Here is a 12680-nt window from a genome sequence, read left to right on the forward strand (position 1 = left end):
AGTTGGGAGCAAGACAAAGATATTCACTCTTATCACTCCTATTCAGCATCACACTGGGCATTCTAGCTAATGCAATTAACTAGAAAAGGAAATAAAAGTTTCTATATCGGAAAGAAAGAAATAAAATTCTCTTTGCTTCCAGATGATATGATAGTCTATGAAGAAAATCCAACGGATTTGACCAATAAAAATGAAATCAGTAAGCAATTATGGCAAAGTTGCTGGAAAAAAATGACTAGAGGAGATCAATATTTGTGCACATCCCAAAGAAACATGATCCAACAGAATGAGGAAGTTATTAAACATCACTAATATAATATACAAGTAAAATTTTGCAGAAGATACTTCAAAAACAGTTGTAGTAGTCTATTGACAAGAAATTACCAGAAATTCAAGTCAGACTCAGAAAATAGGGAATAAATTATATCATTGCAGATGTCAGATGGATCTTGAGTGAAAGCAAACCTTACTAGAAAGCTATTTATTTGTGTTTTATTGACTATGAGAAGGCATTCAGCTGTGTGAAGCATAACAAATAATGGATAACATTGCAAAGAATGGGGATCTTAGGACACTTGATTGTGTTCATGAGGAACCTGTACAAGACCTAGAGGTAGTCGTTTAAACAGAACAAGAGATATCACATGCTTTAAAATCAGGAAAGGTGTGCATCAGTGCTGTATCTTTTCACGTTACTTATTCAGTCTACATGCTGAGCAAATAATCTGAGAAGCTGGACTATGTGAAGAATGCAACAAGATTGGAGGGAACTCATTAACAACCTGCAATATGCAGATGATGCAACCTTCCTTGCTGAATGTGAAGAAGACTTGAATCACTTACTGATGAAGATCAAAGACTACACATCCTTCTTTATGGATTACACTTCAGCACAAAGAAAACAAAAATCCTCACAACTAGATTAATAAACAACATCAAAATAAATGGAGAAAAGATTGAAGTCATCAGGGGTTTCATTTTACTCGGATCCACAAGCAATGCCCATGGAAAAAACAGTCAAATAATCAAGTGACATATCGCAGTGGGTAAATCTGCTGGAAATTACCTCTTTCTAGTGTTAAAGAGTGAAGATACTTTGAAGACTAAGGTGGACCTGACCCAAGCCATTATATTTTTAATTGTCTCATATGCATGTGAAATTGGACAATGAATAAGAAAGACCGCAGAAGACTTGATGCCTTTGAATTTCTGTGTTGGCAAAGAATGTTGAAAAGACTACAGACTGCCAGAAGAACAAACAAATCTGTCCTACAAAAAAATACAGCCAGAATGCTCCTTGTAAGTGAGAATGGTCAGACTTCATCTCAAGTAGTTTGGTCATTTTGTCAGAAGGGACAAGTCCCTGGAAAAGGATATCATGCTTTGTAAAGTAAAGGGTCATCAAAAAAGAAGAAGACCCTCAACAAGATGGATTGATAGAGTGGCTACAACAAGAGGCATAAGCATAGCAAAGATGGTGAAGATGATGGTGCAAGACTGGGTAGTGTTTTGTTCTGTTCTACTCAGGGTCACTGTGAGTCAGAACCAACTTGATGGTAGCTAATAACAACAATGTACAAAAGTCAACTATTTTCCTATATTCTGGCAATGAACAGTTGAAATTTCAAAATAAAATAAAATAAAATATTTACATTAAGATAAAAAAAAGACAAAGAATAGAAATAGGTATAAAACTAGCAAAATATGTGCAAGACCTATATGAAGAAAACTACAAAATTCTGATGAAATAAATCTAAGATTTAAATAAATGTTCACAGATGGGAAGACTTAATATGATTAAAAGGTTGCAGTGTAGTAAATTACTTAGTGTGGCTTTTCTACCCATAAGTCTTTGCAAACTCTGTGGTGGATTGGCCATGAGCTTCCAAGTAGCATCTGATTGTTAGTTATCCAGCTGGGGATTTCTGTTGGAAGCAGCACAAAGTAATTTTCTGGAAAGTTCGCTCTCTCTCTCAGGTGCTTAAAATTCTTATATTATGAATGGTTAGCTTACCCACTCTGCCAGGCTCAAAGGGAGGCCTCTAGGAAGCCTCTGACCTCTGGCTGAGGAAGACTTGTTGCTGAGAAAGAGACACCGAGAGACACCCATTGCTGGGAGTGAGACTGGGAGAGATTGAGAGAGACTGTTGGGTGAGAGACAGGCTGGGAAAGGGACTGAATGTTGTTCCTGAACTTGAATTGTAGCCTGTTGCTTCCCTAATAAACCCCATAATCTGTGAGCTCTGTGTAGCCACTGCAGTGAATTATCAAACTCAGCAGAAAGGTGGTGAGTGATGCGGGAGGAACGGTCGGTGTCAGTGTTAGGCAAAGGGCTGGAAGGAGGCAGCCTGTTTGGCTTCATCGTAATGGGCCTTGGGCTGTTGATGATGACTCTGTTTTCCTCTTGTGTGGTTAGAAGAGGTCAGAAGATATGGCCTGCCTGTCTCTTTAGCAGAGGTCAATTCCTTTCAGCTTGATCTATAGATTCAAAGCCATTCCAATCCTAGTAAGTTATTTTTTGGACAGTAAGAAATCATTTCTAAGGTTTATATGGAATAACAAAAGATCTAGTAACAGATTTTGTTACTAACAATGGAGTCCTAGGTAACAAAACTTAAAAAATGACAGCATCTATGAGCAGGAAGACAGGTGGGACTTGGTAGGTTTTAAGCAGACTGTTGGAGGAAGCCTGATGGCATTTCCTGAGACTGTCAATGAAAACATAAAGAGAAAGAAAAATAATTTGAAGCTAGTGGAAAGGGAATCTCTGTTATAGGTCGGCAGAAAATTAAATAACATTGCAATTATGATAAGTAGAAGGCAGAAAATGTACCTAATGAAATCCATAATTTATCTAAAGAGATTTCTAGACAGAATATGAATGATACCTCCTGGTTTCTTCTTTTGGCTTATAAATTGTTTGACAAGAAGAGATTATCTAAAGAAAGATCCATTAAATAAAGGTGATCTCTGACTTCCTGGTAGGAGTTCATGAGTGTTGCATGTGGTTAATGTGCTTGGCTGCTAACTGAAAGGTTGGAGATTCAAATCTACCGAGACTCAGAGCCGGAGAAGAAAAACTTGGTGATTGACTCCCAAAAATGAGCCATTGAGAACCCCTTGGAGCTTAGTTCTACCCTGACCACATACAACACAGAGCAGAGGGCTTACCTGGCCCACACAGTAAGGAAGCTGAGTGCCTTTGGGTAGGAGTCTTGCTGGAAGAGTAGGGTGAACCAAGGTGCACGTATCAGCAGAGCTAGGAGAGCTTTGTAACACTTGTCAGAGCAGGGCAGGGCCAGGCGAGAGTCCAAGGGCCAGAGAGACATGCCTGAGGGCATAGCAGAGGGGAGATTGTCCTGATTGAAGAACTGTGTCCGGAGCACCTTCCTGAACCTGAATTGTAGTCTGTTACTTCTTTAATAGGAGTTTGGGGGCGCAGTGCCTAGAGCATTTGACTGCTAACCAGAAGGCTGGTGGTTCAAATGCATTAGCCACTCCTAGGAAGGAAGGTGGAGCAATCTAGTTCTATAGAGATACTGCCTCGGAAACCCAAGGAGGGGTCCCTATGAGTTGGATCTGACTCCTTGGCAATAACTTCTCTAATAAACTCCATAGTCATAAGTTCTGTCTGTGACTTCTGTGTGGCCATTGTAATGAATTATTGCACACAGTATAGAGGTAATGAGTGCCGGGGGAAAGTAGGTTGGTGTCAGAATTGGTAAAAAAACCTGGAGGGTGACAGCATGTGTGACCTCATAGGAATAAATGTTGGGCTATTGATGGTGACTGTTTTCTCCTAGTGAGATCAAGGGAGGTCTGAAGATGCCACCTCTATGTCCTTTTTGCAATTGGTGTCAGAAGCCAGGTTCTTTGCAATGGCTCCAGACTAATGGAAGCATGGGACTCTGTAGAAGAAAGAAGGAAAGGGCTTGGGAAGTGAACTTTTGTGTGTGTGTGCTTTAGATGCAAGTTTACAGAGCACAGTTTGTTTTACACTCAACACTATGTGTACATTTAGTTTCACTCCCCAATTACCAACCCAACCCTAACCCAGTCTCTTCCCCTCCCTGCTGAGTAACCCTGCTCCCCCCATGCCCCTCATAGTTATGCATTCCTGTGTGTCCTTCCTTTCCTCCTGCCAATGTTGCCCCTCTGGTGCCTCATGGCCGATCGCTCCAAGGAATGCATTTCCATAGAATAGGTGGTTGCACCACCCTGGGTTGAGTGGTCTGCGTGTGCATCTTGTTTACTATTGGTCTAAGAGCCAGCCCCTGGGAGTGAATTTTATTCTAGGCCCAGAATGTATCATCCCAGGGCCATAGTATTGGGGGTCTCACCAGACTCCATCAGATCAGTAATTCTGGTCATTATTGAGTTTTTGGATTTTGTTCCACTATTTTCCTCACACTCTATCCAGGATCTCCAGTTTTGCTCCTTTCCTGAGTGGTTGGCATTGGTAGCCAGGCACCATCTAGTTCTTCATGGGAAGTGAAACTTTTGACTATTAGATGGTTACTTTGGTTGTTGTGACCTGTAATGGCAGAATATAGGTATTACACTGCAGCTGAAAAGAGAAAGGCCTGAGGCAAGAGCCAGGCTGATTAAAGAAGATAATTGATCTAGAGGCTAGGGCTTTTGGTTACATCCAGGCCCAAGGCCATATACATAGAATGGGAAGATCACCAAGGTGAAGAGATGGAACAGGAATGATTTAAAAGGATTATGTGTCTTGGAGCATGTTTATCTGAACTCACAATATGTTTATCTGAACGCAATATCACTATGAAAGTAGATTGCCCAATCTTCCTTCGGAGGGGTGGCTGGTGAGTTTAAAGCACCAGCCTTCTGGTTAGCAGTCAAGTGCCTTAGCCACTACACTACCAGAGCTCCCTAGTTCTTTGTTAGAAATGATTATTGAGTATGGATACCAGAAAGTACATAAGTCCACCTTCAGCTGATATTTGATTGGATATGTTAAAAAGGGAAATATAATTTGTCCAGAAGAAACACAGACTTTTGTTTGAAGCCCTGTGTGTAAAGTATAGGGAGTTTAGGTCAAAAATCTGAGCCCCACCCAGAACCTTCAGGATCAGGAAATTTGCATTTGAAAGACAGAAACCCACCCAGATCTGTTGAGAGAACAGAAGAGTTGCATTTGAAAGAAGAATCTGCAGAGGAAAAATGACTAGCTTTTTGAATTTCAAGCTGTTTGGCTTTGGGTACATCCAGGCAGGAAATTCATGGTCCAGGAGAGAAACATCTTCCAGGACTGGAAGTTAAAGGGAGCTTGTGAGTAGCAGGCTTGCATGAGGCTTGTTTGTGACCACCTGGGTCCACTTGATGAGTGGTAGTGGGGGAAGTGCAGCAATGAAGAAATGGGTTGAGTTTGGTACTCTTTGATCTAGCCCACAGAGGCTAGGGATGAGAGGAAGGGCTGGCTGGTCTGAAGTACAAGGAGGATCCCTGAGCAGCAGGAATGAGAGAGAGAGAAGATGCTGGCTGGTGTGAAGTGAAGGGAGGAGTATGACTCCCAAGCCTCCAGCGGGTACCCAAGACCTAGCTGGGATGGCTAGGGCAGAGCTGACCATAACCCAACCAAAGTAAGAGGAAGATGTTTAACTCTGAACTGGTGTTAAGATGCTACAATTTGATAGCTTTTTCTGGGCTGGACTTTGTTTATTTATGGATGTAGATGCTCAAAGTTCCAATTGGAACAGAAGATTCTTCAGAGAGAAAGGAGAATGCTTGTCTTCTCAGAGTACTGATTTGACAGGGATGGGCAAATTAGAAATTTGTTATCTACAACGGGGTAGAGGAGATAAAGGCATGAAATGGCTGGCTTACATGCTTTCATGGGTGTGCTTATTCTTACAATGGTTGTGAAGGAGTTGTTAATTTTTGAAGTAAGAAAGGGACAGTGGATAGAAAAGCCAAGGGTGGCCTGCAGTGCAGTGAATTATTTGGTATGGTTTTCTAGCCATAGTCTTTGTAACTCCCACCGGATTACTGGCTGGGACCATACACATAAAGTTTGCAGAACTCTGACATTGGGATTGATTAGTTTTGTCATTCAGTCAAACTTAAAATGGGCTGTTGTGGTGCAGAGGAGGGCCTCTAGTAGAACACTGCCTAAGACATTTGACTGCTAACCCAAAAGCTGGCAGTTAAACCCACCAGCCACTCCACTGAAGGAATATAGGGCAATCTACTTCCATAAAGATTTGTTGTTGTTGTTGTTGTTGTTGCTATATACTGTCGAGTCAGACCCAACTCATAGTGACCCCTCCTTGGGTTTCTGAGGCGGTATCACTACGGAAGTAGATTGCCCAACCAGTAGAGAAGTAGTGAGTGCTGTGGGAGGGACAGTTGGTGTCAGAATTGGTAAAAAGACTGGAAGGTAATGGCAGGTCTGACCTTTTAGGATTAAGCCTTGGGCTATTGTTGTTGCTGTTTGCCATCCAGTTGGACCCAACTTGTAACAACCCCTCCTTGGATTTCCAAGGCAGCATCACTACGAAGTAGATTGCCCACTTCCTTCCGAGGAGTGGCTGTTGGTTTTGAACCGCCACCCTTCTGGTTAGAAGTCAAATGCCTTAGGCACTATGTTACCAAAGTTCCTTGGGCTATTGATGGTAACTCTGTTTCCCCCTCATGAGGCTGGAGGAGGTCAGAAGCTCTTGCCTTCATGCCCATTCAGCAGAAGGTCTCTCCTGATAATAAGTCCAAATTAAGTTAGATGAAGTCTCACCATCCTCTCTTCCAAGGAGTACTCTGGTTGTACTTCTTCCAAGACAGACTTCTTTGTCCTTCTGGTAGTTCATACTATATTCAATATGCTTCAACAACACCACAATTCAAATGTATCAATTTTTATTTGGTCTTCCTTATTCATTTTCCAGCTATCACATGCATGTGAGGTGATTGAAAATACCATGGCTTGGGTTAGATTCATCTTAGTCTTCAAAGTGACATCTTTGCTCGTTAACACTTTAAACAAATTATTTGTAGCAGATTTGCCCAGTACAATACTATGATTTCTTTTTCTTTTTCTTTTTTTTTTTTTGAAGTTTTAGGTTTTTAATTTAAGCAGAGGAGTATGATGTAATTTCAATGTGATAAGATGAGGTGGTCTCGATACTGTGGTTTCAGTGGATTACACCCTAATGTACTTTATAAAGTGTCAGGCTGCTGCAGAGGAATGGTGTGCAATATTCTTAATGGTTCAATGGGCTGGCACTCACTGGATTCATCAGTGTTTTTGGCCCACCTGGGAGAACTTGCTAGTGTAGAACCCCAAAACCCAGTCTAGATTGGGATGGCAGAGGGACTTGACAGTGCTGGCCAGCCCATAGGCAGACATGGAGGTGGACTTGCCCTTAGGGCCTACTGTTGCCACCTGGCCAAAGCCTCCTCTGGGAGGTTCTGTGAAAAGGCTTCAGGAATTCCCAGTGTGTGCAGGAGAGGCGGATGCAGGGCAGGGCTGCCAAACGCAGGTCTCAGAGCTTCAGACCTGTGGGATAAGTGAGAGCCAAAGCAGCCAGTTTTTGGATCATGTCCTGCAGCATCTGGTCCTCCTCTTGTTCCCTGAGCTGGTCCTCATCCAGAAAGTCGATAATGTCACTTCGGTCATTCACCATGCTTACATATTGGTTCAGCAGCTCATCCTCCCGCTCCCGGTCCTAGGGTGACTTCAGGGCCTTGAGCTTTTTCATCAGTCACCGCAGCTCCTCCTCCAGGCCTAGCTGTTGCTGTTCCAGGTGCTGCTCCTTGGACTTGTACATCAGCTCTGACTCCCGCCTCAGCAGCAGCTGCTTCTCATGGATGAGCTGGAATCAGGCTACCATGAGCGTGTCTTTGGAGGCATCTCCCTCAGCAGCCCACAACTGCTGCTCCAGCTCCACAGCCCTGAGTTCCAGTGCATCCAGCTGCTTCTCAGTGTCATGCACCTGCCACTGGATCTCCTCCTGGGGTATGTGTTCTGGGTGAAGCCTTAACGAGGCCTTGTAGGATGGGGCAGGGATGCTGGCCAGACCCAGGGGTCTCCCTGGCTTGTCCCGAGGGTGGGCTTCTGCTTCCTTCCAGCTGGGGGTTGGGGCTTCCTGCTTCAAGGGATCAGACAATGTCCAGGCTGGCAGGGACAACCAGCCTCTTGCAGGGAGATGGGGAGGGGGAAGCGGCTGAGACATTGGGTCCAGAGATCCTGTCAGGCTTCAGGAGAGTCAGCGTGATGCAGACACTCCCCTCAGAGCTCCCTGACACTACCTTCTGTGCATTCTCCACCTTCAACTCAACTGGGGCCTGGGGCCCCTTTAGCTCCACAGACCTCTCAGGGGGCTGCTCTTCTCCATAGGTTTCATGTGGACCCTCCATCCTGCTGAGCTTTTCTGGGGACTGGTGCTTGGAACCTTCACAGCCAGGGGCTCCTGCTGCTTCACCCTGGAGCCCATGTTGGCCCTGCTCCTCCTCTAGATGGCAACTGGGTTCTTCTTTCTGGCCCAAGGGGATGCAGAGTTCCAGGTAGGGATGACAGCACTTGGGGAGCCCTCGGCTCAGCCTTCAAAGGGGGCTCACTTCTTGCAGGGGGGCTGATGGACTCGCCCCTGGCCCTTGGGCTTTGGGCTGGGAATTTGGGACACATGAGGCTGAGGGAGGCCTGCTGGGCACCTCCTTGAGCCGCAGAAGGGCCTCTCTGAGGAATTTCAGTGCCTGCTCTCAGGTCTGGTGTCCCCTGCAGGTGTGTCCACTGGAGCCACCCTCCCCGGCCCCTGGGCCATTACTTGGGACCTGAAAGAACTTCTCCCAGGCTTTCTGGGTCCTGGAGGCCAAGAGAGTCCAGGCTGGAGGGTCCACAGGGCCCACAGACACTGAGTTCAGGTTGAGTTTGGTCGGAGGATCTTTTGTCCGAGGGGCCACCTGGACCTGTGGCACAGCTGGGCAGGGGTCTTGGGCTCACAGGGGCCACACAGGTTGAGGCTTGGCTGTCACTGCACCCCGTGCCAGAGGGGACTACTCCATCGACAAACTGTTGGTCACTTGTGTGCTGACTTGTGTGGGAGTCTAGCGGCCACAGGTCCCTTGGGGAGCTGGGCGTGTCAGGGCTCCCTCCATGAACATGAGAGGAGGCAGCAGCGGCGGAAGGGTTGGGTGCTGAAGGAGTGAAACTTCTGGCTTCTGAGCTGCCCACCCACCGCAGGATCTGGGGCTGGCTGCCTGGCCTCCAGGCCTGCCTCTCACAGCCTGTTACCCTTCTGGGCCTTCTGTGGGATGCCAAGGGGTCTGGAGTCCACAGGGGCAGCCAGGCCTGGCAATGTGGGTCGGCAGAGGCAGGGTGGTCTCTGGTGCACACGAAGACACCCTGCTGCTCGGTAATCGGGTAGGCACTTGAGTGCAATATATTGAAGCACTCGTTACACCTGAAGCAGTTCGGGTGGTAGAGCTCGCCTGCCACCAGGTGTCGCTGCACGAGGTGCACATGTCTGCCGCAGGCCACACAGGTGCTGCTGACAGAGCCTTGGGCAGGGGCCAAGCCAGGCTTTGGTGGAGTGTCACGTGCCACTGCAGCCCTTCCCTGGACCATGGGGTTGGTCCTGGCTGGGGACAGCAGCAAGCCCCGGGGTGGGCTGGGCGAGGGCAGCTGGGGAGCTAGAGCTTTCTTCCCAGACGGCTCCTCCGTGGAGTCTGACAGGGGCCTCTTTACGCCGGCCGTGCCTCTAATGGGGGAGCGACTGTGGAAGTACTTGTAGTACTAGGACATGTAGGTGAGGATGCTCAGCCTGTCAGGCATTTTGAGGGCCACCATGTCCTCGGCGTCCAGCAAGTCCGGGGTGCCCAGCTGTTTCTCAGCACACGGAAGGTCAGCTTGTTGTTCTCATAGACATTTTCCTTCCCGAGAGCATCGAGGTCTATGAGGTAAGGCCGGTGGTGGTGCAGGATGTCACAGAAGATCAGGCTATCCCGGAACGACGTGGTCATGTTGGCTATGCTCACGTCCCGGTAGCCCTTGCACTGTTGCCGGCACCACTGCTGCAGTGCTTTGATGGTGGCCATGCGGGTGGCGGTGCGCTGTCCAGGTGCACCGGGCTACTACTGGTTGGGCCTGCCCGGTGCGAGGACCCGGCAGGCCCACAAGGACGAACTGACCCACCTGACTGACGCAGCCGACTGCAGCGGCGGAGCCCTAACTGAGCCAACTGGAGGAAGACGAGCTGGGTCACCCCAGACCCAGAGCACCCTACTATGATTTCTTGACTGCCAGTTCTTGGGGAATTAGTTGTGGATCGGAGTAAAATGAAATCCTTGACAACTTCAATCTTTTCTCCATTTATCATGATGTTGCTGAGGTATAATCCATAGGAAGGCTGTAGTTTTTGATCTTTATCAGTAAGTGCTTCAAGTCTTCTATACTTTAAGTATCCGAGATTGTGTTATCTGCATATCACAGGTTGTTAATCAGTTATCCTCCAATTTTGATGCCAGCTCTTCTTGATATAGTCAAGTTTCATGGATTATTTGCTCAGAATACAAATTCAATATGTATGTGAGACGAAGCAACCCTGACACACACTTTTCCTGATTTTAAACCATGCAGTATCCCCTTGTTCTGTTCTAATGACTGCCTCATGATTTATATACAGTTTCCTCAGGAGCACAATTTGGTGCTATGGTATTTCCATTCTTTGCAATGTTATCCATAATCTGTTACTATGCAAAGAGCTGAATGCTTTTACATAGTCAGTGAAACATAGATACCTTTCTGGTATTTTTTTGCTTTCATACAAGGTCCATCTGACATCGGATATCCTAATTTTACTTCCTCTTCTGAACCCAGTTTGAATTTCTGGTAGTTCCCTTTCAATGTACTGCTGCAAAAATTTTTGAATTATCTTCAGCAAAATTTTACTTGCATGTAATATTAATGAGATTGTTTGATAATTTCTGCATTTTGTTGGATCACCTTTCTTTGGAATGTGCACAAATATGGATCTCTTCTTGTCTGTTAGCTGGGTAGCTGCCTCCCAAATTTCTTGGCATAGGCAAATGAGTGCTTCCAGCATTGCATCTGTTTGTTGAAACATCTCACTGGTATTCTGTAAATTCCTGAAGGCTTGTTTTTCAACAATGACTTCAGTGTAGCTTGGACTTCTTCCTTTAATACCATCAATTCTTGATCATTTGCTACTTCCTGAAGTGTTTGAACACAGACCAAATCTTCTTGGTAAAGTGACCCTTTGTATTCATTCCATCTTCCCTTGATGCTTCTTGCATGATTAAATATTTTGCCTATCAAAAAAACTATGCTCACTGCCACCAAGTCAATACAACTCATAACAACCCCTTCTTGGGCGTTTGAGGTGATATCTTTATGGAAATAGATTGCTCAATCTTCCTTCTGAGAAGTGACTGGTGAGTTTGAACTTCCAGCCTTCTGGTTAGCAGTCAAATGCCTTAGGCACTATACCACCAGAGCTCCCATTGCCTATAGAATTCTTCAATATTGCAACATGAAGCTTGAATTTTTTCTTCAGTTCTTTCATCTTCAGAAATGCCTAGTGTGTGCTTCCCTTGTGGTTTTCTGACTCCAGGTCTTTGCACATTTCATTTTAATGCTTTACATTGTCTTCTTAAACCACCCTTTGAAATCTTCTCTTTAGCTCTTTACTTCATCATTTCTTCCATTTGCTTTAGCTGCTCTGTCTTAAAGCAAGTTTCAGAGTATCTTCTGACCTCCAAATGTCAGAAGAGATAAATTATGGTATCACTGGCAAAATTTTATCTAAATTCTCTCTCTGTCTTCCTCTCTGTCTCTCTGCCTCTCTTTCTGTCTGTCTGTCTGTCTGTCTCTCTCTATGTATGTGTGTGTGTGTATACATACATACTTACACACATATATATATATATATATACAGTTCTAGATGCAGAGTATTCTAATATATACATTTTGTTTTCTTAATTGGTCCTAGAATGACTTCTATTAGAATGCAAGTGAAGCAGGTTTGAAAGTTCAAAACCAATTCATTCATATCTGAGCCTTTTTAAAGTGAAGAATTGGAACCTGCCTAAATCATCACTGAATTCAACCAGAATCACTATCCAAACGAGTTGCTTGGTTTTTTTCTGCTGCTTAAGCCATACTTAGTATAAAATGAAAATATATACCATGCCAGAGTTCCTCTGCCAAAACAGCTTTGAAAATGAATCACTGAGTGCTAATAAATGAGTAAAATTCTGATAAGTATCTCGGCTTGCAAGATAGTATCAAGCAAGTCTAATAATTGTTTAGATGGGATATTATTCATAGCTTTCCAAGGCTCTCATGAGCTCATTTGTGTATCTATAGTTCCAAATTTCCTAAAGAATAAACATCAGAGCTATGACTGAATGGTAGATCCTTACACATTCCAAATGACCACAAACGTGTACTCTATCCAAGGAAATTTTGCCAACTCTAGCTAATTACATTGGTTTTAAACCAAGTACAATGTGCCAAAAAACAAGTGCTTCAGAATTCTGAGAGCCAAACATTTGCTTAAAAACATTTTGGTTTAGCTGATATTAGGGCATGGAAGTACTTTTATTGCTAAAAGATTTACCATGTAGATCTACTGATAACTTATCATGAAATATGTCATTGTTGTTGTTGTTAAGTGCCGTCGAGTCGTTTCTGACTCATAGCGACC

At 44.8% G+C, this 12680-nt stretch overlaps 1 pseudogene; it reads right to left on the reverse strand.

Moving 5' to 3' along the window:
- Positions 1-7499: 7499 nt before the first annotated feature.
- On the reverse strand, positions 7500-10050 carry LOC103211679 (annotated as a pseudogene).
- Positions 10051-12680: the final 2630 nt, after the last annotated feature.

Source organism: Orycteropus afer, unplaced genomic scaffold (genome assembly GCF_000298275.1).
Source record: "Orycteropus afer afer isolate SDZICR_OR568_19922 unplaced genomic scaffold, OryAfe1.0 scaffold00771, whole genome shotgun sequence".
NCBI classification, from domain to species: Eukaryota; Metazoa; Chordata; class Mammalia; order Tubulidentata; family Orycteropodidae; genus Orycteropus; species Orycteropus afer.